Source organism: Equus caballus, chromosome 9 (genome assembly GCF_041296265.1).
Source record: "Equus caballus isolate H_3958 breed thoroughbred chromosome 9, TB-T2T, whole genome shotgun sequence".
NCBI lineage: Eukaryota > Metazoa > Chordata > Mammalia > Perissodactyla > Equidae > Equus > Equus caballus.
In genome coordinates, this window is record NC_091692.1 from 23,702,794 (window position 1) to 23,724,578 (window position 21,785).

Consider the following 21,785-nt stretch of genomic DNA (forward strand, 5'->3'; position numbering starts at 1 on the left):
GTCACTGCTCCACTCTCCTCCAGTGCAAATAACAATGACAGCAATGGCCCAGAAGGCCTGGGACTGCGTTCTAGTAGCCAAGCGGGTGTCAGGGAGGGTGCAATGTAATGGAAGGAGCAAGGAAGCCAGGACACAAGGATGTGGTGTCCAGTGGAGAGAAGGAGCCTGCAACAGACCAGCAACAGCCAGAACCCAGGGAGCCAGGAAGCGACGACATCAGTGCAGGCTTGAGAAGCAGAGCCGAGGTTCAAGAGACAGAGCTGGGCTTGGCGGTTCCGGCTTTTGTTACGCTTTGGCAGGAAGGAGGAGGTGCTAGGAAGACTTGGGTTTTAGGTTGCGAACGTTAAGGATAGAAGTGCGGGGGAGATACTGGAAATGAAAATACAGATTTAGGAGTTAACCACATGGAAACAGGAGCTGAGGCTGTGAGCCCGAACTAGACCCCAGACAAGGCCGAGATCACAACCCTGAGTCAAGGCTGCATTTAGTGATTAGGAAGAGGAATGAGCAACTGAGAGAGCATCGGAGGGAGGGCACAGGACCCTAACAGTGCCTGGTGCCAAGGTCCAGGGAGACGAGTGTCACGAGGATGGGGTGGTGATGAGGAATAAATCAGAAAGGGAGGGAGAAGGAGAGCTGAGAAAAGAGCTCCGCGTAAATGCTTCCTTTTACCTTCCACAGGAGCATCCTGTCTCTTACAGAGAATTATGCTACCAAGTCTTCAAAGACAGCACTAACCCCCTCACCAAATTACCTTTGAGACGACTCTCATTTTAAATTTATGACATGCCCTTGGAAGGAATATCGGCTTGAAATGAGTGGCCCGAAAACAGTTACTGCTGCATGTTAAATCTACTCGTTTTTCACACCACATAAACTAGAACTACACATAAAACAAGTTTTTAATTATTCTGTGGCAGAAATGAAAATAAAATTTAATAAATACAAAACATGCTATTCTCCATCCCTTTTAACACCACCTTTAAAGTGGACTATGCTTTCAAACTCTTAACCGTTTGTCCATTTTTACCTTTTACATTAATTGGCATGCCAAATAGCAGCTACATTTCACTCATTTACAATGTAAAAGAATAACATTACTTGCAAAATTCCAAGAAATATTGCAAAAATATGAATTACCATTTTTCTAAATTGTTCTGTATTTCCGGAGTATGCTTATCATATAACCAACATATTGGTCTAAACATCTGGCTTTTTAAACTTTAGAGTACATGAGAAGCACCTAGATGAAAATTCAGATTCTAGATGGCCCACAGAGCAAACCTGGTGCAGAGTTGAGGAATCTACATTTTTAACAAGTACCCCAGCTGACTATGTTAAGTCTAAGGCCCAATAAATATCTATTTTATTAGTTACTCTAATTTTACCAAATGAACTTTTTAAATAATTACATAAGATCCTTAAAGGCATCTAAACAGACCCATTTTACAGGTCCCTCAGAGACAACAGATGAAAAAGCTATCTGAGTTCAGCTCACCATTCTATTCTTCCTTAAAGACCAATGGATGCATTATATCTGCAAAACCCCCTTGAACCTACTGAATCCTGGTGAGATGGAAGGGAGAGGGATAAGAACATTGCTGAAAAGCTGCAGATCAAGGGAGACGCCCCAGCTCGCCGGCTGCTCCTTCCTCCCCCAGCAACAAGCAGCCACTATTCCCCTAGCTTCTCTTCCCCGGGAATGACGGACAAGCATTTTCTATGCTACTGTCTCACAACAGAGAGAAAAGGGGAAGCTGGAGTTCCTTTCAGAAAAAAGAATACTGGAAGAGTAAGAGATATATACAAAAAAATTTCATAAGGATACGAATTAGCGCTGTAATTCTTTGAATCAAAGACCCATTTTCTCAGCTCTAGTTTAGAGCTGGTAGGTGAAACAAATCAAATCATTCACGAAACTCAACAGCCAGCCCAAGCAGTCTTTCTTAGAGGAGGTGAGGGTAGTAAAGAGTCATTTTCAGGCTTGCCAAGTGAAGATATTATTATTAATGTTATTATTATCATGGCAGTGACCCATAGAGGATAATGCCGTTGATGTGCGCATCTCCCGAAGCCCTGAAAGCCTGAGCTGCAGAGGACGACAGCCCGTCCTCAATGTCAACCATTCTGCCAGCAAAAGCCTGGGTTTCTGTGCAGCAACTCAGACGGTACACTGCCTTTCGTCCACCACACCGAGACAGTCAACAACACTGCGACATATTTTCCAGCTGTAGCATGGTGGCACAGCCTGCCAGCCAGCAATTCAGTTATAGCAGTGTCAGCACCTGTGGGGAAGTTACCTGACTACGTTATTGTATCGAGTCCTGATGAAAGTATCTGACAGCACATAGGACAGAGTTGTCCTTATCCTGCTGGATCCTAAATGCAATGGCTCTCAGCAGCCCATATTAGCCACGAAGTTCTTCATAAACTTGAAGTTTGTTACAAACACCAGCCCGGATTTTTATTTTTGTTTTCTAATGAGAGGGAAAATGGAAAACTTAAAATGCTAATTCTGGTGATAAACCTAGCTCTAAATCAAAAGAAAAACTAAAATTCTTAGTGCCAAAAATAGCAAAACTGAAGTTTTAACTAGAAGCTCACTGTACTCAGGCTAGTTGACAGCTTATTCAATTGTAAAGGGAAAAACCATAAACATATACAAATTCTAGACACTACAGAATATTTCTATGAGGCAAAGTAGTACTAGGAGGTGGGATGTTATCATTTTTTTAAAGCCTCTGAAAAAGGATATGTCCACCCCATAACATGTAAGTCTACTGATTTATACTTCAGATTTTACACTACTTAAAGCACATCGAGCATGGCTGTGGAAGGGGGCCTGCAGCCTCGCCTCAGCAGCAGCAGTTTGCAAGTACTTCCTAGAGGCTGCATGTTCACCCAAGTTACTGTATCTATGCAGAACGAGTGCTATGACTGTGACCTTAAGCACCATCTTGGGTTCTTTCCTGGGCAACTCAAGTCCTGTGTAGTGAGAAAAAGATGCTAAGTGAATAAAAACTAGAAAGAAACTTCGAGGAAAGCCAATTCTGTAGCAAGCTATTTTGATGTTGGCTATTCCTTGGATTGACAAACGAAAACAGCGCTGGAACACAGTAAGTCTTGTGTCTTTTAGGTTGAAAGTGTTTGCACTGGATAAGATACAACATATGAGGAAAAGAAGCCTCTTGGACTATAATCCATTAATAGACCCCTTTGAGCTTCTCAGTTTCTCCCCAGGAGCGAGCCCTTGAAAGCACAGGTGTGTAAGATCTTGATATATGCTCTTCCTACCCTTCTAAGGCCTAGGTCATTTTGATGAGACCATCCAAAGCAGTTTCTGCAGAGTTTAATGCTACAGGCTATTAAACGAGCCTGTCCTGATTTGAGTCCTGACTCCACCATTAATAGCTGTGATCTTGGGTAAATTTATTAAACAATTTCTAAAACTCCATTTCCTCACCTATAAAATATCAATTATTGCTCCTACTTCAGCATTTTGATTAATCTTACTTTGGTATTCAGTGAAAACAGTCCATGTAAATAACCAGTTTAGCAAAATGCAAATTCACATAAAGTCTATGCTCCATAAATGTTAGCTATTGAGATCAAGCCCTCAGTCACTGTTGTTTAAGAAATTTTTGATTTTGACACAATTTTTTAAACTTGGAGTAAAGATAGAACAGTACAAGAAAATCTCATATATCCATATTTATCAACTGTTTACACTGTGCCCCATTTTTTTCCCCTTAAAGTCACTTTTAAGTGAAAATAAAATATAATAAAATAAGATGAAAGTTGTCCACACTTCCTCTCTTCCATTTTCATGCCAATCTGGATGGAGGTGAAGTTCCAAAGAAGGTACCCCAGAGTCTCAACTTTCCAGAGGAAGGGCACCTTCTCATCTTCTAGTTGCTCCTCATATCCCAGATCCAACCCCACACCTACTCTCACTTTGATCCCATCTTGTCTCTTCCTCAAGCAGTAAATGGAATTTGGGAGGAAAGGACGAAATCCAACGTTCAGAGGTTTGAGGACCTACAGTTACAGATTTTCAGAACACTCTGTGCCTCTCTGATCTATACAGGAAAGTTCTAATATTCCAGAACTGATTGAATATGCCCCACCAGTGATCACCTAGGATAACAGCACCCACCATTTTTGGAAAATTGCAGGTCTGGAGAAAAGAAGGAATGACTGGTCCACCAGCAAGACAGCCATAATTCAGTTAGCAGACGAATATCTTTACAGCTAGAAATGAAGAAGTGCTCCCTGAAATTTGTCATTTTTAGTATCTGGGATATCTGAATGACTTCTGCATAAGCAACAAGCAGATTAGATAATTCACATCTACACCTGGACAAACGCACATACAGACATTCATTTTGATGTCTACGCCTGAGAAAAAGTGGAAATTGTGTAGCCAATCACCATTTCAGGCCACTCATCCTTTCCTAGTCATAATTTAGGATTATGGAAACACTTTTAATTAAAAATAAAATTAAGATACCTGGTTTGGCAAGTTCAATGATTAAGAGTGAGCTAATAATCATAACAACTACTCAAATATGATACCAAATGCTACACTGCATGCTTTAGGTGGAATATCTCACTCACTCTTCGCCACAACCCTGGGTAGTTGATGGTATTATTATTTCCATTTTTAGGATTCACTTGTTGATCTGTCTGATGTCACAACTCAAGTTCTCAGCCACCACAGAAGAAAACTTCCACAAGAACAACTGTTCTCATCTCGATGGAAGAGAAAGGGCATTAAGAGCGAAAGGTATGGAACCTGGTCATCTTAGGTGGAAGACATCCCAAGACATAAGGTCCCACAAATACAGCAGGCGCAAACAAGGAGGTGCAGACAGAAATAACCAGGGCTGAGAGATATAGTAAGAGAGTGTGAAATAGGGTTGCAGGGTGTTGCCAGTATTTTTAATGGACCTTTACCTATTAAGACAGCAATGATGCAAGCCTGAGAGCTGCTCTAGGTGGTGAGGTAGCACAGGGGTTATGCAGGCAGATTCCGGAGACTGGCCAATCTGGAGTCAAATTCCTCCTCCACCACTTGCGAGAGTTGTACGGCCCTGGCAATTTCACCTCTCAGGCCAAGTCTCCTCATCTGCAAAACGGGGCTGATAAGTCTACTGCGTCCTGGAGTCGTTCTGAGGAGTGAATGAAACAACCCATCACAACACTTAGTTTAACACCTACCTGACTGGAAATGCTCAATAACTAACTGTCAGGCATTATGGCTATTACCATTATTTTTAACGTTGTGTTATTTCTGCACTATTTTAGTTGACTGCCCTAACATACACCTAATAGAGAAAATAAACCCTTTCTAAATCTAATCAAGACTTTAAACTCTCAAGATGAGTCTGCATAATTTTTCTGACAAGATCAATACACCTGCAATTGGCCAAAGCAAAATTTCAAGCACAAACAAGGTCAAATATACAAGACTATAAAATACTGCAATAGAGATGTTTAAAAAAAAGTTCACCTTGAGGATCTAGGCTTAACTGTTTCAATATTCTGTTAGCCCCATCCATAAATAAAGTAATTTCTGGACCCACTCACTTTAAAATACTCACCAACTGAGGCATATTTTTGATTGTACACCTAACTGTGCTCAAATTGATTTTATTATTCACTTAGTGCCATGGCAGGCGCTGCCTTGGAAACTAAAGGCATGTTCATAACTCTACAAGGGACTTCTCACTATTTGTCTGCCTAGTATCATGTTAAAGACGATAGTTTTTAGGTGTGTTGCAATAATACGTATATCTGCTAGTTATGTTTTAAATATCAACGGAACAGATTCTAAAATGTTTATGGTTTCTTTCAGAAGGATAAAAAGAAAACAAAGCGGACTCTTCAATTGGTTAAAGTAGTCCCCCCAACTTGTTGCAGAACTAGGGGAAAAATTAATCACCGAGGCACCATGTACCCTTTATTAGACGTACTGCAAATACAGTGTAGAAACCTCTTCTAAGTGGTGGATACCAGGGAGAGTACGAGACATATCAAAACTAACACACGTGTCTGATTCCCTGCCTTTCCCTACACAAAGGCTTGGTGTGGCAACCCAGGTCCCATGTGCTCAGCAAGAGCGGCTCTTCGCCGCCCCTGCCCCCCATGTTGATGAGATACATGGTGGAAAACTCAAATCTGCTTCCTCACAGGCCACTGCTGAGGTGGGGGAGGGGGGCAAATAAACATCCTCTTTATTCTTCCACTAAAACCCACATCACAGGAACCTGCAAGCAGCTTTCCACTTAGTGTCTACACCTCTGAGCAGGCAATGATTTCCTAAACCGAAGAATATACTGTTGATAGGGCCAAACAAGAGAACATATTTTTAAAACTAGCAAGTTGAAGAAACAGTATTAGAAGCAAATTGCCAGAGTAGTTGGCACCACATGGGAACTCCTGAATTTTCAGTTTATCCACATAATCCCTCAAAACCACTAGAGGTGAGAGCAAGACTTTCAGATGAACCTCCGGCCAATGGAAGTCCCTGAATTAACCTGTAAAGCCACACATTCCTGCCTACCCTGAAGGAGACAGGAAGGACCCTGGTGGACTTGACCAAGACACAATGGCCACCAGAAAGGCCTATGAGGAACAACGTCAATAAAAGCACCTTTGAACAGACCCCCTAACCAAAGACAACGAGGCCCCAGAAGAATATCTTTACGCACACCAAGATCAAAGCCTGACCTATAACAAAAATAAACGGATGATATCATTACCTCTATCAACTGGCAAAAAACAAAAATACAAATACTTCTCCCCCAAAACTGTTTCAAGATAAATGTTCAGGGTTTTCATAATTGATCTCATATACTATTAAAGTGAGGAACTTAAAAGCTTTTCTGGATTTATCAGTTAGCATTCTCATTTGCTCCCAACCATGCTATATAAACCACTTTTTATAATAATTGAACAAGGTGATTTTTAAGATAATTTACATATTAAACTAGTTTACACACACTCCACTAAAAAACAGGTAAGTATTCTGACCAATGATGGTATTTTTCTCCACAACTATTTCAGTAATGTATTCATTTCTACCACACCCACGTATGACTGCACCCAGCTCCCAAAATACAGCTAACTCCCTCCACTGAGAGCACAGGGGACTCACCAGCTATCTGCTGGGAGCTGAAGGACCTTGTCTCAGTACATAACTAGCAACAGAAAGAAGCGTCGGGAATGTGGAGATCCAGAAGAACAAAACGTGGCAGAGTCTGCTTACTACGGCATTCTCTTCTCAGTCTAAAATGAACAAACTCATACAAAGTGCTACATATTAGGCAAGAAACAAACGTTCCCTCCCTCTTCCATTTCATTGACCTCCACCACCAGCAGCAGCAAGCAATCCTTGGTGGGCTCACCATACACCAATATCTTTTGGGGGAAGCTAGCAGATTATTTTGGAAAGTTCTGGAATACCACTAGCAATGGAAAGAAGGCTGAAACAATGGTATCAGGGTCCCTTATCAGCTACTTCAGTCACATGCTACAAGAACTTATGAACCTCCTCCTCAAACCTGGTCCCTGTCAGATGCTCCTTGCCTCAGTGAACAGCATCACCAGCCAGCCAGGCAGGGAATACACTAGAAACCTACATTCCCTGACACCTTCCTCTCCCTGAGAACTAATCTATCCTCAAGTTCTATTCATTGAACTTCGTAAATACTTCTCAAATCTGTCCACTCTTCTCCATCCCCATGGCCACCAATCTAGTCCAAACCATGTTATCTCCCCATCCCTGGACCACAATAGCAGCAGGCAGGATGCTGTTCCCAACCTGTTCTCGCTCCTCGTCCTCACCCACCAATTCAACGTTCTTCAAAACACAAGTCTACTCATGTCAAGCCCTGCTTAACACTCCTCAGTGGCTCTGCTGCTTTTTTAAAAAGCCCAAATTCCATATCCTGTAAGCCCTGCCTCTGCCTGCCTCTTGACTCTCATCTAGCTGCTCTCTGTAGACCTCAAATGTGCTGCCTCCCTCCAGGCTGGCTACTGCTGCCCCTTCTTCTACCATTATTTGGATGGCAGTGCTAAGGCCACTTCCTAAGAGGTGATGTGCCACACCACTGGTTGAATCTCCAAGCCATTCTCAGTCCTACCGGTACCCACCACATAGCACCTACGACACTGCAAAAGCTGTTTATTTTTTTGTATGGGTCTACCCTGTCTTCTCATGGCACCACTGTATTCCTAACTCATACACAGCACAGCACCTTTCAGGTAGCAGGTACCCAATAAATACTTGAATCGATGAACAAGAAAACAGATGAAACAAGAAAGTGATCGCAGTCCAGAGTCACTTGCACTAGAGCCAAGCCTGACACCGACAGCAGTAGTGTGAGGCTAAAATAAAAGGGCCACTAGGAAGGTGTCTGTGATTCCATATTGGCATGAGCAAACAAGCCCAAGGACCAAGCAGCCTTTTACTACAAGTCATGCTTCTTCATCACTATTCTACGTTATTTCTACTTTTTAAAAGACACTTTTTAATTTTCAAAGTAAAAACAAAACAGAACGCTCCAAAAGTACTTCACTGGGAAAACAATCATGTTTGCAGTCACCTAACATTAGTTAAAAAGCACAGGAATCTAGCTATGGTAATGAATACATGCTTCCAAAATGAAAACAGTAATCAAATCTTGGAATAATTATCTCTGCATTTTTCTAGATGGATAATCATAGCTCCCCACTCCCCGCAAAAAAACCTCCAAACCATTACACAGTAGAGGCAAATAAATTATTGTTGGCTTAAGAACACCTTTAAGAGCTATGTGAGCATATGCTGTAGGATTCTTAAGCCAAAAGACACTTTTGAGTCAGAACATAAGAGGGAGAGCTAGACCCTTCCAGAGCCAGCTCAGTCCTCCAACAGAGACAAACCCAGTAATTCCCACACAGCCACACCGAGCTAGGCACCAAGGAGACAGTCATGACCAAGACAGCTCTGCGATAACCGGGTGACCAGCCAGAGGGAGCTCACTTAATTAATCTCTCTGGGCTTTAGTTTCTTAAGCTGCAAAATGAGAAAGTTAGACTAGATCTCTAAGGTCCTCACGCTCTAAATAGCCAAAGATTCAATAATGACTGTAAGATGAATTTCAACTTGACAATACCATTATGATTTCCTATTTCTACTTATTATTTTTATCACACAAGTGTGGTTTCACTTAAAAATTTTAATATATTGATAAAAGTAAAATATAAAAGGGCAGTAGTAATGTTTTTAATTACCTTCCCCGCTCTTAACTACCATCATAATCAGTTATGGACTTCTGCCATAATTGCAACCCAACCTGTGAATATCCAAATTAAAATAAATCATTACATGTTCATATTTTTTGTAGAAAAATTAAGTGATTGGTTACTTTCAATCCCGCTTATATTTTAACATCATCTACCACCTTTGAATGTCAAAGGTTTGTTTTAGAACTAAGACAAAATAATAGTTTTCTAGAGAAAAAGGAAAATTTTCTCTATCAAACCAATAAAGCTATAATGGTTTCACAAACCTAAGATATAAAAATACTAAATTCTGAATTTCTATGGCATAAAAAAATAGCTTTTTAAAAAAAGTACATAAATGTGTCCAAGTGAATGATGAAGACAAAGAGTCACCCAGGGCCAACATGTTCCGGACATCATCGCAACATCACCCAAAATGTTCCTCCTCCACATCTTTTTAGTGGATTTAGCCACGTGACCTAAATCTACTTAAGCGTTTGTTTGTTTACATCTAGAAACCATTTGAATACTGGAAGTGATTCACTTTATTACAAAGCTGAAGTTTTAAGGGCCATTTTTTGTAGTCACACACTTCGCCCAGGCCTGACTAAGCATTTTTGTTCTTGCAATGCCTTATTTATAGGAGATGTTTATAAGCTAGCCATGGTGTCTACTATCAAACCTGAAAGGCCATACATGGATAATAAAAGAAGAAAGACAACCATTACCTCCAAAGTTAATCTTAGAAGTTAAATGTGAGTATTTAGTTACGAAAAGAACTCTCTCTCCTACTAGCTGGTAAACTGAGGGAAAGCACTGCCTCTTATTGGTCATTTTACACACTGAGCGCTTGCCAAAGACTGCTGAATCAAAAGTAACTAAAGGCATGGTAACTGTATGGAAAGCAAACTTTCTCAAGCACAGGGAATAAAGTGCAGTAAGCCCAGGTTTGAAATTACTCGAAACTTGGCACTTACGTTGTTCATGTGGGTTACACAGCATGTACAGAGAAACACTCAGATTGTATTCTCACATAAATGAAAATATTCTTTTTTTTACCTAATGGCTTAAAAACTATGCTATACATATTACATTATTGACTGCATCTGTATGAAAAAAAGTTGTCACATTTCTTTGCTACAGTACTATAAAGGTCCTCTTCATGGTATTCATTTTAATGCAATAAAAGTTAAGACTCTCATGAAAAAAGTTTTGGAAATGGTCCGATAAGTCAAACTGATTAAAAACTAGACTGAGTACAGGTGAACCTATAAAAGCACCATTTTAAAACTAAGTTACTAGAGGCGTTATTTTAAACTTGACTTCTATATTTTCAACTTGAGAAAAAAGTGTAATTTTTCCTCAAAAGAGGAAAATAATGTTTGAGTTTTTAACCATCACTGTCACCTGTACATCCTGTATCATTGCTCTATCCTGACTTCCACATTGATAGAAAAGGAAGTAACTTTTAAAATTAATTTAAAAATAAATCCACTGATTAAACCAATTTAACTAGAGTTTGGAATTCACATGCCAGTCTTTTTCATTATTAATCATTTCCTATCTAGAAACTCATTTGAATCTTGGAAACCTCAGAAGAGAATTCATCAAGCTTCAATTTACTGGCTTGCACAGAGGCAGAAAAAAATAGAAAATATCAAGAGAATATAAATAATAAAACTCATAGGGCTAGAAACAATTCTTGAGTGCTACGGTGAGGAAATTCACCTGTTACAAGCTTCACAAAAATCCATTATGTCCCTCTATCGGGTTACCAAAAAGGGGGGAATGCTATTTTTCCACTGTTACCCAAAATAAGAAAATTTAGTGCCTAAAATTTGCTGCAAGCCCCTTTCTACTTCCAAATGCTGTTTACTTTGTAACTTTTTCTACAGCACAGATTTTTCAGGAAAAATAAACTTTTCCCGAGTAAATCTGGAAGACATAAAATGTCTCCTACTTATTATCACCTAGAAAGGCAAACCGAGTCCTGCTCGGTGCCCCAAGCATCTAGCTTTCAGCCTCTTTATTATCATTGTCAATGAATGGGCCCCAGTCAAATGAAAGCTGCCATTTTAGGGTAAAGACTGGAGGGCTTCTGTTGTGCAACAGCAAGACAAAAACACTCTGCGACAGATGTACTCCGGGGGCTGGGAGACGGATTCAACTTCATAAAATCACGGCTCAAGTTATTTCTGAAATAAGAATTGCTACTACTTACACATTACTACAATCTAAATGGAATTATAACTGTGATAAATCAGGTTCCCATGCTGCTAAGGTCATCGTCACTAAGATTTTTTTGTCATCGTTAGAAAAGATGTGTAAGGAAATAAAGGGAAGTTTCTTTTCTCTATCTGATTATTACGTATAGTGAGTACTCCCCCCACCCTTATGGGGAGAGAATTCGGGGGAAATACACTCAACCTCTTCGAAAGGTATTGCCCACGGCAAAGACGGCTTAAATTAGTATTTTTAGAAAATAAAAAGCAAGGCCTTCACAGAATCCCTTAAAAACAAATTAAAATGTTTAATATATCCCAGAAACCAAGCCCAGAGGATGGACACATTTCAAGATAAGTTATTTAAATCGATTGCTGGATAATGTACAATGGGAAACTAAAAAGTATACTTCGCAAGTGGAGAGCTGGATAGTGTATCTAATTCTAGCAATTCAAAAGGAAACTCTCCATGTGGGTTGCTACTTTTCTTTTGTCCATTGTCTGTTCAGAAGAGGGGGGAAAAAAAACTAGTTTAAAACCGAGGCGTGAACAGTCTCTAAAAGTGACCTCCGGGAAAACCGTCCGACCCACTGCAGGAGCACTCCCCGCGCCGCCCGCTCTACGGGGGCGCTCACAAAGCGGGCGGCCGGCCGCGAGTTTGGGGTGCGCTCCCACGGCGCGGGGCTCCTCGAGGCAGAGCCATCCGGAGAAAGGCGGCTCGGTAATGATGGCTGCTCGGGGCCGGCGGCTCCTTCCCCGGAGCCTCCCGACACCCCCCCCCCCACCCCGCCCGCCTGTGATCCGCCGGCCCCCCTTCCCGGGGCCGCGCTCGCCCCGCGCGGACGCAGCCGCCCCGCACCGCAGCCCACAGGGTGCCCGCGCCCCCGCACCCCGACGAGCCCAGCCCCGGTGCGAACCAAACAAACAAGGCGTCCCCCGCCGCCCTCCTTCCTCTCCCCGCTGACCGCTTGGCCTCCAGCCACCTCGGCCGTTCACGCTCCGAACCGCGGAGCCCTGCGGGGGCAGAGCGCACCCGGGCCACCTCGGGGGCCACCTGGTGACTCTCCCCCCGCGGCGCTGACCCCCGGCGGCCTCGGGGGCGGGGAAGCCGAGTTGCCTCCGGGGGGTTAAAGTCTTTATTATGCAGCCGACGCCGCCGTTGGCCGGCCAGCTCGGCAAGGTGGGGTCCCCTCCTCGCCGCGCCTCCCCGCGCTCTCCCCGGCCCCGCTCCCTTTCTTCTCGTCCTCGCGCACTTGGGAGCCGCCGGGGAGCCCCGGGAGCCCCCGGCGCCGGGCTCGCAACTCCGCGCCCGCCGCCGGCACGGGCTAGGCTCGGGACGCCCCCCGCGCCGCGTGTTCGCGCCGCCCCCGCCCCACGCGGCGCCCCGCGCACTTTCCCCGCCGCCGACCCACCTCGCTCGGTGGCCGTCCCCGCGCGGGCCGGCGCCGCCGCGCCAGGAGGGACGCACTTTGTTCGCGCCGGTGCGGCCGCCGCTCCCGGCGAGCGCGGCGTGGTCGGTCCGGAGCGGGGGGCGGGGGCGGGAGGCGGGGGTCGCCGCCGTCCCCGAGCCGCCGCCGCCGCCGCCGCTCAGCCGCCCCGCGCCCGCGCGCCCATCGCCCACTCGCTCTTGAGTTGGAGCCCAACTTTTCCTCCTTCCTTTTTCTTTCGAATGGAGCCGGCAACTCGTGCTCGGCGCCGGCGGGAGGAAACGCGCTCGCGCTCCCCTGCGCGCAGACACGCTCCCTCCTGTCCCCCGTCCCCCCCCACGCCGGCAGCACAACAAAAAGCCATTTACATGCGAGGAAGTGACCCTCGGCCGGACCGCGCGCCCCCGCCGCCGCCGGCCCCGCGGACGCAGGCAAAAGTTGGGGCGCCGGGCGGCGCTCGGGGCGCGGGTTCGGGCCCCGCGGGCGGCGACGCCGGCGACACGGCACGGGCGGCGCTGCGCTCCTGCGCCGGCCGGGGCCCCCGCCCGCCTTCGCCCCTCGCCCCGCGCCCCGCACACGCCCAACTCCTCGCTCCCAACTCCTCGCGCGGCCCCGGCCCCGGCCCGGAGCGATTTCCTGCCGCCGCCGCCCCTCCCGGAGGCGCCCGGCGAACTCTCGCGCTCACCGGGTCGGTCGGTCGGGCTCCTCCGCTGCCCTGTGCCGAGGGGAAAACAAAACGCAGAGCGGGCTCCGGAGTTGGCTCGGCGGCCGCGGCCAGGGGGCTGAATCCACGGGCGCGGAGTTGGCCGGGGGCGAACGGGGCTCTGGCGAGTTTCAGGGTCTCCAGGTCCCCGGGCCGCCTCCTCAGCGGCGCTCCTTTGTGTAATTTCACTCGATTCAAGTTTAATCCGATAGTTCCCGAGCACGAGCGCGTCCGCACTACCACGGCTCAACCCCCGCGCCGCCGCCGCCGCCGCCACCGCTGCCGCCGCCGCCGCCGCCGCCGCCGCGGCCCCAGCACGCCAGCGCTTGCGCGCGCCCGGCACGCCGCGCGCGCCCGAGGCCGCGGGGCCGCGCGCGCCCGCCGCCGGCTCCCTGCGCGCCGCGCCCGCGCCCGCGCGCCGCCACCTGACGTCAGGCGCGCCTGGCATAATTTATGCAAGAATTCGGCCGGGGTGGTGGAGGCCGAGGGAGAGGCCGAGAGAAAGGGGGCGGCGCGGGGCTGCGGGGCCGCGGGCCGCGGAGGGCGGGCTGGGCGCCACTTCCCGTCCCCGGGCGGGCGCCGGCTCTGCGGGCGGTACTCGCCGCCGGCCGGTGCGCGGCCGCCGCGCCGCCTCTGTGGCAGGGCGGATCGGAGCGCTCGGCCGCCGCGGCAGCGCCCGGGGCGCGGGCTGGAGAGGGTGCCTCGTTTCCCCGCGCAGCGCCCTCCCGGAGTCAGGGTGCGCCGCCCCGGGGCAGGAAGCGGCGGCTCGGAGCCGGCTGCGGTCCCCTCGGCCGCGGCGAGGGCTTCCAACGCGACGCGGACGGCAGCGGCTCGAAGGGGCTGGATGTCTGTTCTGTAATTATCCTTCAACTTGGAATGATTTTCCCACATGAAATTATTTCGAATGGACACGTTCCATTTCAAATAGATTTCTCCTGCCTGTCCACACTGCTTTTCCTACCTCCGCGTTGACAGGACAGCCGGATCCACTACTAAATCAAAAAGTTTGACTAGATGGCGTTGATCGTGTTGAATTTGTTCCCGTGCCAAAAAAGGGAGAGAGCGCAATGGTTATGAAACAAAGAAATAGATTGTGTGCCCATTATTAAACGTGTCAGGACTAGAATGTTTTAATCATTCTTTGGCCAAAATGGCACTTTTATATATCCTAGCCTTAAATATCCCAGCCTCTTATTCTATTTCTCTTCCCGGTACAAATAGGAATATTAAACATGGAGAGATTGGTTTTTTACTAATTTTCCTTTTAGGAGAGAAATCTACAAATATTTATCAAGCGCCTTCTATGTGCAAAATATTGAGCAATTGTAATTCCTTTAACCCATCAATAATTGTACACTTTATGATGATTTCATTAAGTTAAAGATTACGTTTATTTTTAAATCGAGGAAGGAAATTATATGAACCAAGGATAGTCCTATAATAGATACAGAGTAAAGCTACTTGCTATTACTGGACTCCAAAATAAACTGAGAGAATTGCAAAACTATGCAAATTGTATTTTCTCCACACTCGCCTCCTGTAGTGCTAAGACTATAATCACAATATTTATATTTGAACAAAAGATTAATCAGAAATATTTTATTTAACTTCTACAACTATTCAATAACTGTTTATTATCCTGGACTTAATCACTAAAACATTTCCTAATATCAGTAATAATTTTGTAAATATTTGTTACGTTATATTGTCGTCTATTGAAATGCACTGGTTTTGACTTTCTTTCCTCATATATTTGAATGGTGTTTTAAAAGAGATAAATGTTTCATTCAAGGGATTTACAGATAAACAGCAGAAAGAAGATTGACACTACAGAAAATTCTGACATGAAAAAATTGGAAAACACTAAAATCAACTTTTACCTTTTTTTGTAGTCCCCTATCATGAACCAAGAATCAGAACTCTGACATTAGGTTTACATTTCCATTAAGTTTATATCTCTCAATGAAAGCATACCGGGGAGGGGGGGTGTATGAGAGAGAGAGAAAGACAGATATTCAAGACAGGACACGATGTCTACAAAGAAATCACTAGCACCTGACTATATTAGAGGAGGTAAAAGTGGCATAAAAGGAATTATTTCTTATCTTTTGCAGTATAGCCCAGCTCATTGTCAGATGTGCATATATTTCAAGGCAATTTATGATCTAAAACAATGACATCTACATATAGTGAAAGTATACTAGTTAACCTTTAATCAACAAATAGTATTAAGTGACTATGAGGAGGTTCCCCTGTGCCCTTGTATATTTAACTGGAAAGTTAGGACACTTCCCTTTGAAACATATGAGAAATGGTAAAATAATACAGATAAAACTCCAAGTGGAAACAAACAGTCCTGCAGCCCCTCTCTGATTCCTTCTCCCTCCCTATCCCCACCACTGTCCTGACGGCCATGATGGAGAAGTCTGTAAGCCTTTAGAAGTTGTACCGTACCAGTGCAGAGCTTGAGGGGCCTTGAAAAGCAGAAAGCCAAGGGGCAAACTCCTGGGCGGCTCTGGCCTCCTTAAGTCCTAACTCCCAGCCCCCACAACCCATTAGCCTCCAATGTTTTCTCTCCATTTGCTTCACTATTGAAGTTTTCCTAAATGAGAATAATTTGAATTCACAAGCTTTCCCTTTAAGTATGTAAATACCTTAGAGAGAGATAAGGGGCTCCTGGTCATTCACAGATGAGTGTAAATTAGTTCAATGGATTGTTTTCCTCCCAACACCTAGCTGAAACTAACAAATTTAGAGATTTATTCATTCATTCAACACTGAGTGCCTAAGGGGTTTCAGGCATTGCTCTAGATGCTGGAGATACAGTAGAGAACAAAACAAACCAAAATTCCTGCCCTCTTGGAGTTTACAGTCTACTGTAGTTTTGGTTTAGTTTTGGTTTAGTAATAAGAGAAAATGGTAATTTTGGAGTCTGAGCCCTTGGGAAACAGGATAGGTCTGAGTTCATTGTAGCCAGAGGGCCATGGAAAGGTAATAGGGACCTGAGAGGTGGGGCATTAAAGGCTGGAGGGGGCGCCAGCAGAAAGCAATTGAGAAAAATACCAAAGATAACTTGATCTGTTACAGACAGGTTTTCTAGGCGCCATGAAATGAATGAAAACAGTCTCTTCCAAGAACTCAAACTAATGCTAACTGACCTATAGTTCAGCTACATTACTGCCTGGACAAATAAATATTTGTCTCTGTTTGGGAACACAGCCAAAATGTATCAACCTAGAATACTCCATGAGGGGAGAGGGAAGAGGAAAGGGGAGGATAAGTTGTACATCCAACATAACCGAAAATTACCCAAACTTTAGAATACCTCCTATTTAAAACTGGAGCCCTATCTGTTCTTCCAAATGTTATGAACTTAAAAATATTACATAAATTACACTAATTCCAGTGTTGAGATTGTACTTTGATGCATTTTTGGAACTCATCTTTTGAAACTGTGTTCAGAATCAGTTTGCAAGTCAGAAAATAACTCTCTTTAGAGCCATATCTCTTTTTTTCCACTAAAACCTGTATTATCCTACTTCGTCATTTACCAATTGCATCCAAATCATTTTAGCATGCTCCAAACAATATATTTTGCCTTTAACTGATGAAGATTTACTGCCATTGAAAATATTAGAAAAGAAATGTATAGACATTTAGTGGGCTATAAATGCTGAAGAAAGCACCAGAAAGAAAAGTCTAAAAAGCATTTCCTCCATCGATGGAATAAAAGCATAACCTTCCTCTGTAATTTTTTCATAATGGAAGGAATCCAGTTCGATATGTAAGCTCACCCTCCATTTTCCACTTGTAATGGAACCGCTTGCCGTGAGCTTTTGCTGGCAACTGTCAGGATTGGTAAGGTCAAGTTATCAGGTGAAAAAACAGCCACTAGGGCTACAGTTAGGCCACCCCTCCCAAAGACAGCATGTTTAGCTAAGGTTTAGCAAACATTTTGTTGAATGCCTACTTCTCTTCAGGCGACATTTATTGAATGCCTACTAAGTGTTAGGCTCTCTGTTAGCGTTGGAGGACAAGGTTAGCTCCCTGTCTTCAAGGAGCTCATGGTTTGTGACATCATAAAGAAAGGAGTGATTCTTGCTGCCTGGGACAGCAGAGCAAGCTTCCTAGAAGAAGGGAGCCTTAAGTTGGATCTTGAGGCACAGGAGTTCATGAGAACAGGAAGGGCCAGAGGCATTCCCGACACACAACAAAGAGGTCCATGGTTTCGAAGCCTGGTGAGTACACCCTGAGTGGAACGTGGAGGATGAGCCAATCTCCCTCCTCAGTCTTCTCTGATTCCCCCCAGAATAAGTTGGCTGTCCCTCCCTTGTCCTCCCAAAGGTGCTCATCTCCATCTGTACTGGTTTACATTAAATTATAATTAAGTCCTGTCCTATCGTCTCATTAGGTTGTGAACTACTTGGGGACAATGACTGTGTCTTGTCTTTTAGTACCTCCAGTTGGTGTAGAGCCTTCCATGGATAAGATGCTTGGTAAATGCTTCCATACTTATATAAATGGTGAGGGTGGAGAGATAGTAGATTAGACTGAAGAAGTAGATAGAGATAAGGAAAGTTCTAGACTTCACCCCAAAGGTTTTGGAGAGTCCTTGAAGAGTTCAGCAAGACAGTGACAAGTCAGATGTGTACTTAGAAAGCTCTGTGATAAGGTGAACAGTGTGGGAAACTAGGCCTGAAGCAGAGAGGGGTGAGGAGAACCTCCTAAGAGAAGAAAAAGGCGGCTACAAAAGCAATTACCACTTCTTTGTACTGTTCAGACTCAAGACACTACTAAATGCTTGTCACGTGGCCTGTCATCCCACAGGGAAGACAAGGCAGAACTGAAGAACCACTCTGCCCTGTGGTGGAGGAAGGCAGTGCTCCATCTGGAAGGAGGACAGATGGGGATGGAAAGGCATGGTTCCAACGTGGCCCTGTTGCCAACCTGAAACAGCCACTTCGCCTCTTCTCCCCTCAGTTCCCAGCTCCAATATTCCATGACTTGTTGTCACCAAACTTATCCTGAGTAATATTAGGCAATACCTAAAATCTCTCATTTTCTCCATTTCTAGACTAATAAATGGAAATTCATAGTGCTAACTTAGTTAATTACAATAAGATACTTTTACAAGACATTTAAAGTGGGAAAATATAGTGTCTCATTCATTCGATAATTATTGAGCAATTGCTGTGCACCACACACTGTGCTGGGTGCTACAAAAACAAAACTGAAGCAAACCCCTGTCCTGGTGGAGACCTGTGAGCTCATTATGGGTGACGGACATTTAAGCACATGATTACATTGACATATTGACAAGAGAGGTATTATTGGCTACAGTGATATCTCTGAAGAAGGGACTACTAATTTTGCTCCTTCCCAGATAGACGGGGAAGCTTCACAGAGGATGTAACATTTAAACTGAGTCTTCAAGGACTCTGCAGATGGCAGAGGTGGGGAGGTATACCAGGCAGGAAAACTGTCCCAGACACCCATGGGGCAGATGGTTAGTGTCCGCACTGTAAGTAATTTGACCCAGAACACAGCATACACAGGGAAAGGGCAGGAAATGAGGATGGACATGTAAGTATCGCCAAGTCAGGAAGGGTTTGTGGCATATTAAGAAACCTTCACCTTATTCCATAGGTGATAAGGAGCCCCGAAAAGATAGTCAGCAAGAAAATGATCAAGACAAATATGGATGTGTTGGCTGTGTGGACCAAACCTCAGAGCAAGGAGACAGTGAATAGACATGAGTGATGGTCAAAGGACAACATGACAGGCAGGGCTCTTGACCAGTGCAGCATTCGAGGTGATGGAGATAAAAGGAATAAAAATGAGAGATATTTAGGTGACATATTTGATAAGATTTGGTGAATGATTAATTGTTGGTAAGTGAATGGAAGGAAGGAGTGAAGATTCATTTCTAAGTTTCCTCCTTGAGTGACTGTTAACTAGTTGCATTATTAACCAAGATAAGGAATAAAGGGCAGGACCAGTTCGTGGAAGAACACAGTGCTTTGGTGGGGAAATTCGAGGTGGTCTGTGGAATATTCATTGGGGATGCCCATTAAGTAAGATGGGAACTTAGAAGATTGATCTAGTCTAGAAATGTAGGTGTAAGAGTTACAGGTATGAATGGTACTTAAATCCATTGGAATGGATGACCTTGCTTGGGAAAACATGCAACATGAAACGAAAGCAGGCTGATAACAGGAATCCTTAAAATACCATGTTTTCTCAGTTATTTATTACTGTATACCAAACCACCCCAAAACTTAGTCATTTAAAGCAAAAATTTATTATTCATATGGTGGGTTGCCTGGATGTGGGGCTCAGTTGGAAAACCTGGGTTAGTTGACTCTCTCTCTCTCTCTCCACTTGGTCTTTCATCTTAGTCATCCGGATGACATAGCAAACGCTGAGGAGCATTCCAACAAGGCAAGCCCCAAAACACAAGCACTTATCAAGACTCTGCTGGCTTCATGTTTGCTCATCTTTGACTGGCCAAAGCAAGTCACATGGTCAAGCCCAGAATCAATGTGACAGGAGCAGGAAACTGCATGACTGCCCAGAGGAATGATTCAATGGGGAACATTACTTATCCATGTAAAACACAAGTTTAAGAGATAGGCGGAAAAAATAATAAAGGGAGATATCCAAAGAGAAGCCATTGAAGAAAACTCACGAAGATCAGTCGGAAAGGAAAAGTAAGACATCAAGGGAGAAGAGTTTCCAGAAAGAAGGGGCAACGGTGTCAAATGTCACAGAGAGAACAAGTAGGGAAGGAATGAACAGTGGTTATTGGATTTGCTCTTTGTTAACCTTTTCAGTTTCAAGTGTTGAGGGTCAAAGCTGGGACGCACAGGGTGAGAAAGTTAATGGGAGTTGAGGAAGTGTAAGCAGCTGGTGTCGACTTCAGACACTTTTATTAGAAGCTGGTTATGAAATGAAAGAGATGGTGTAATATCTAGAGAAGAACTCACATTAAAGAGGGGGTAGTAGTTGTTTTTTTAAAAAAATAGGGTGATAGGCATTGCTTTAGAGTAAGAGACAGGAGCTGGGAGAGGAAGAGGGTAGCTTCACAGGAGAGCGAGGCTTGGGCGAGGACGTGGTCAAGCACAGGGTTGATGGGAGTGACACCTGCTTTTCTGAAACCCAGGAGAGGCTGGTGAAGATGGCAGTCAATTTATAGGTTGAGGTAGAGAGAGATGACAGAAAGTTAAGCAAACTCATTTATAATAGCTTCTATTTTTCTTATTAATTCAGCAGTTAATCATCAACTGAGATTGAAATGTTCATGGATGGTCAAGAGTTTTGAGGAAAGTGTTCAAGTTTTGGAATAGTCCCCCTGAGGAAGAAAGAAGCTGCAAAAAGAAAGTGAAAGAACTCACACTGAGTCCTGAGACTCCTGGAGTCCTAAGCTGAGATTGTAGCAGCACTAAGTCATTATGCGACTTTCTTTCTTTTTTTCTTTTTGAGGAAGATTAGCCCTGAGCTAACATTGGCCGCCAATCCTCCTCCTTCTGCTGAGGAAGACTGGCCCTGAGCTAACATCTGTGCCCATCTTCCTCTACTTTATATGTGGGACGCCTGCCATAGTGTGGCTTCACAAGCAGTGTGTAGGTCCACACCCGGGATCCAAACCCCAGGCTGCTGAAGCAGAATGTGCAAACTTAACCGCTGTGTCACTGGGCCGGCCCGTTATGCAACTTTCTTAAGTGATGTTCACCCCTGGGAAAAAGGGGTACAAATGGTGAATTACCAGATTCACCCAGGGGAGTCATTCACTTCTGGGGAGACACAGAAGCATCGTTGGCCAGGGACCAGGCAAGATCAGGCTGTGTTGTTACCTGGAGCCACGAAGTAGCCACAATCACAGGTTCTTTATTTAAATGCAGGACATGAGTTGTATGTGGATATAACATGATATATAGAGATTTCTGGCCATCTTACATCCTTTTTTTTTTTTGGAAATAAATATGTCAGCAACAAGAAAGAAGTAACTAAGCATGTCTCCTGTTCCTTCTATTCCATTAGATCCCTAGGTGGCTGGTTGGCTCATTTGGTTGGATTCCCGGGTTAACCAGGCCAAGGCTTTGGGTGCTGTTTTTCTTCTGGTGATCTTAGTAGGGTCAGTGTCATACGGTGGGACAGACTATC

General features: G+C 44.6%; 1 protein-coding gene across 10 annotated transcripts in view; it reads right to left on the reverse strand.

The window, feature by feature from the left end:
- CHD7 (chromodomain helicase DNA binding protein 7) overlaps positions 1-13,956 on the reverse strand; it is a 182,894-nt gene extending 168,938 nt beyond the window's left edge. For 4 of the 10 annotated variants that reach the window (XM_070221513.1, XM_023648550.2, XM_023648551.2 and 1 more), the window contains exon 1: positions 13,605-13,956. The gene's annotated coding sequence lies outside the window, so the exon portion shown is untranslated. Of the gene's footprint in view, positions 1-4,956; positions 5,172-12,904; positions 13,022-13,604 lie in introns of those variants that run through there. The other 6 variants (XM_023648546.2, XM_070221514.1, XM_023648547.2 and 3 more) reach the window with 6 other exon arrangements.
- Positions 13,957-21,785: the final 7,829 nt, after the last annotated feature.